This window comes from Dreissena polymorpha, chromosome 4 (genome assembly GCF_020536995.1).
Source record: "Dreissena polymorpha isolate Duluth1 chromosome 4, UMN_Dpol_1.0, whole genome shotgun sequence".
Lineage (NCBI taxonomy): Eukaryota > Metazoa > Mollusca > Bivalvia > Myida > Dreissenidae > Dreissena > Dreissena polymorpha.
Genome location: NC_068358.1, coordinates 26,360,892 through 26,366,240, shown reverse-complemented (window position 1 = coordinate 26,366,240; position 5,349 = coordinate 26,360,892).

The following is a 5,349-nucleotide window of genomic DNA, read 5'->3' as shown; positions in this document are numbered from 1 at the left end:
TAGACTCTCGCCGGTCTCTTTCCGTCAAGAATCTGGACCAATCAATAAGTGGGAACCGTATCAGGTCGTTCGCCTTAGATACGTATTCGCCCTGGGTTTGTTCGCCCTCAGTCCCTTAAACTATGTTAGAATATGTAAGAATTTTTGTGATTTTTTTTAAAGATAATTATGCTGTTATATGCCAATGGATGCGCTTTCTGTCTTACATTTAATAAAATTAACGTGGATTGAACTATGTATCGTTTCACATATGAAATGTATGCTTTCTGAGTGCGAACGGAACATGGTGCGAACAGATCAGGAGCGAACCTTCATTGGGGCGAACTGAGCTAGTTGAATGGGAACCAGTCAATCCGGAAAAAGAAATACAAGTGGGGCAGTGCAACAACAACAACTAAAACAACAACAACAAAAAACATAAAACACAATTTATTTTAATCAAAAAAAGATGTAAGTATTATTTAGTTTTGTTATTGTGGTCAGTCACCGTCCGTCTTCATGTATTGAATAACTACCTTATATGAATTGTATTGGTTTTTTCTGAACAAGATAACCAATTAGTTCCATAAAAAAATGATACAATGTTAAATCTTTCCAATAAAACATGACCTTTTTCAAGTAATTGTGATTGCTTTTCTCAAAGACCTATAGATAACACAGATTGGAAACTTCGTGCCTTATCGGGCTATCTCTCAGCGGGGTCACGTGGTCGAGAAACTGATAAGAACACTTGAGATCAGCAGACGATTTATTCCATGAATCAATCGGAATAGTCCGGAGATAGTCGGTGTATCACAATTGCGATAAGATAGCGACGCGTCAGTAGCAACGGCTACAATTATCGAGCAAAGTTATGCGAAAATGTTACGGCGCTGTAGAAAGGCGGCTGTAACTTGGTCAGTAATGATCCGATTTTAATAAAATAAAGTTTCATAGAAACATGAGTAATTATGTTTTTATAAAATCTCGATTTTATTTACCTACAATAAGAATTTATAATGCCGCGATCATTGAAGAAATTGCGCTAAGAACTTCCAAATCGCGGCGAGAATGCTGTTGAATAGTTTATTTGAAAGGCTTTTGCTGATAAAATATTCTTGTATAATTTGGTATTTCAAACAGTTAAAACCTTATAAAATATTATTATTTCAAAACGGATAGATATATGTGGACACATAGATCTAGGTCTCTGATTAAAACAACATTACAGTAAAATAAATGCTATGATCGTTCGATCCAAAAACGGTTTTAGTCAGACTTATTTCAATATTGATTGTGTAGATTTTTTTCCATTGTTTATTTCTCTTTTTATTTAGATCTTATTCATAAGTTATAGGTTATTAAAGTTTTGTTTGTAATCCAGTTTTTTTCTTTTGGTAATTAAATTAAGCTTTCAGTATCGTGGGCTAGGATTTCGCGAAAAGAAAAAAACAAAAACATTTCACGCGCGTGTTAATCGTCGGATCAATTAGCGACCTGAGATGCTTTGTGTGTTTTTTCTTTACTCTTGAGAATTAATTAAAAGAAGGGATTCTTACTTCAATTATCAGTTTGCGTTGTTGATTGATTTAAATTGTGTGATCAGTGGCCGCGGCCGGCGAATTCATTCTTTATATGTCATTGTGATGTCCAATTAAGGTAAGTCTTTGTTGTGAATGTGTTAGATTTTAATATACTTGTTTATAATAGTACGTTATAAACACGGTGAAATGCTGTTTAAAAAAAGGCTTTTCTCGATTGTGTATCTTATAAGTTGGACATACTAGTAAACAATCTTACTTCAACGATATGGGATGAGAAATAGAAAAGTTTTTCAAAAAGAAACAAACCACTATGGCGACAGGTGTGAAAAATGATTGAATGAAATAACAGTACAAGAGTTCCGCGGTCGGAGATGACCGCATTGAAGCCGGATTTTTGATTTAAATGACAGGAAAGTACCTTTCGTGTTTTTGTCAATGCAATACTTAAATTACTGAAATATTGTTCAAAGGTCAAAATGAAATGTAAGTACTTTTCAAGGCATGAGCAAACCTTGTGTTATGTTTTGAATGCATGCATATACATGAACAACAATAACATTTAAGGTCACAAATATGAACTTGAATTGACAATTAGGAAAGTTTGATCTCAATTTTTTTACAAAATAAGCATACCAAAGTTAAATCATGAAAAAAATATTCACATTTAAGGTCACTGTCAATTGAAAGACTTTAAAATGACCAGTTGTTCTCTTGACCAGTGGTCATCTGTTAGTCATGGCAAAGTCCATGTCCAAGCATACGAAAGTTAAAACAACTTTTAATTTTTAACATTCAAGGTCACAGTGACCTTGACCTTCAATGACCTTAAAATGACCAATTGTCATCTACTAGTGCTGGCCAACCTTCATGTCCAGTTTGAAGACTGTAAGTCCAAGCATAAGAAAGTTATACCATGAAATAAGAATTTTAACATTTTTACATTCAAGGTCACGGTGACCTTGACCTTAAAATGACCAGTGATCATCTACTAGTTCTGGCCAACCTTCATATCAAGTTTGAAGACTCTAGGTCTAAGCATACCAAAGTATTAACAACTTTAACATATTTACATCCAAGGTCACAGTGACCTCGACCTTCAAATGAATGACCTTGAAATGTCCAGTGGTTACTTACTAGTTCTGGCCAACCTTCATGTCAAGTTTCAAGACTCTAGGTCCAAGCATACCAAAGTTATAACAACTTTAACATTTTTATATTGAAGGTCACAGTGACCTTCACCTTCAAATGAATGACCTTGAAATGACCAGTGGTCATCTGTTAATCCTGGCCAACCTTCATGTCAAGTTTGAAGACTCTAGGTCCAAGCATACCAAAGTTATACCATGAAATAAGAACTTTAACATTTTTACATTCAAGGTCACAGTGACCTTGACCTTCAAATGAATGACCTTGAAATGACCAGTGGTCATCTTCTAGTACTGGCCAATCTTTATTTCAAGTTTGAAGACTCTAGGTACAAGCATACCAAAGTTATAACATGAAATAAGAACTTTAACATTTTTACATTCAAGGTCACAGTGACCTTGACCTTCAAATGAATGACCTTGAAATGTCCAGTGGTTACTTACTAGTTCTGGCCAACCTTCATGTCAAGTTTCAAGACTCTAGGTCCAAGCATACCAAAGTTATAACAACTTTAACATTTTTACATTCAAGGTCACAGTGACCTTGACCTTCAAATGAATGACCTTGAAATGTCCAGTGGTTACTTACTAGTTCTGGCCAACCTTCATGTCAAGTTTCAAGACTCTAGGTCCAAGCATACCAAAGTTATAACAACTTTAACATTTTTATATTGAAGGTCACAGTGACCTTCACCTTCAAATGAATGACCTTGAAATGACCAGTGGTCATCTGTTAATCCTGGCCAACCTTCATGTCAAGTTTGAAGACTCTAGGTCCAAGCATACCAAAGTTATACCATGAAATAAGAACTTTAACATTTTTACATTCAAGGTCACAGTGACCTTGACCTTCAAATGAATGACCTTGAAATGACCAGTGGTTACTAACTAGTTATGGCCAACCTTCATGTCAAGTTTCAAGACTCTAGGTCCAAGCATACCAAAGTTATAACAACTTTAACATTTTTTATATTGAAGGTCACAGTGACCTTGACCTTCAAATGAATGACCTTGAAATGACCAGTGGTCATCTGTTAATCCTGGCCAACCTTCATGTCAAGTTTGAAGACTCTAGGTCCAAGCATACCAAAGTTATACCATGAAATAAGAACTTTAACATTTTCGAGCACGCCGCCACCCCGCCCGCCCGCCCGCCCGCCCCCCCGCCGGCCCGACAACATCAATCTATAAGCCGAGATTTTTTCGAAAAAAATCCGGCTAATAAAATTGTACAAATTGTACAAAGGCAAAATCCTTTAAAATGACTTATTTTCGTCTACTTTTTATAAATCATACCTAGAATAACATATCACCAAGCATAACAATCTGACTTAATCGATTTGGGATGAAAAATGAAAAAGTTTATCAAAAAGAACAAAAACACGTTTGACAGCTATCTTGTACAACAGAAGAAAAGAGCTTAAAATTGTACCAACATTGTAAAAGGCCAAATACTTTAAATTGAATATTTTCTTCTAGTTTGTTTAAATCTATACTTAGATTAACATATTGCATAGCATAAAAAATCTTACTTCAAAGATATGGGATGAGAAATAAAATAGAAAAGTGTTTCAACAAAATACAAACCACTAGATTGAATGAAATAACAGTATAAATAGTACAAATTGTAAAAAGGCAAAATCCTTTAAAATACCTCATTTTCGTCTACGTTTTATAAATCATACATAGATTAACATCTCACCTAGCATAAAAATCTTACGTTATCAATATGTGATGCTTAATGAAGAAGTTTATAGAAAAATGCTTCGGGCCTTTCAATTTTTAAAAAATTATCGAAAATGAACGAATCCAGTGTTCTCTTTCCAATTCCGATAAATTAATAATAAATTAGAATAATAACTACCGAAACCTAAAGAATTATCAACACAGAAAATAAATACTTATTTTTAATCACACAAAAAATATTCAATATGTCTTTTTTCGGCGACTGACTTTGCTCACTACGTTAAGTTCGTAACGTTGCGCTTTCAGGCATTCATTGCTTTGCCAACTGACAACCGAGCGCTAAAAACACTAATTAACACATTAAAATTGTTAATAACAATATCAAAATAATATAAACTTACCAGATCATGCTCAGAATACCCTACGACATCAAATATTAACGACTAATTACGAAGAATAATTGTTTGCTTTATAAAAAAATGGTCGACAGCAGCTGGAACAGGGTAGAATCTACAGGTACACCGGCATCTCCAAAATCAATGTCACGTGACCCGCGTCCGCCGATAGATATTATCGCATATCGCTATAGCGAAGACGAGAGATTCCAATCTGTGTTATCTATAGGTCTTTGCTTTTCTACATCTACATCGGTACGTTGACCAGTCAAACTTGACAATTATTCAACGGGTAGTGGCGCTTAATACAAAAGTAAAAAGATGGATAGAAAGATAGATTATATAAAAAAAATACATGAGGTGATACAAATTAAGTATCCCGGTGTGACCCAAATTCGACGATATAACGGTTACATAAAGCAATATTTAGCAAATAATGAAAGAACTTATACAGCACAAAATAATAATTTTTAACTCGGCTGTAATACTTTGAAATGATTCCAAGACAATAATCATCCATTTAAATTTAAATCGATAAAAATAGAACAGCGTTGAATTTAGGTGTCGTTAAATTTGGGTTACAGTAGGATACAATATAAT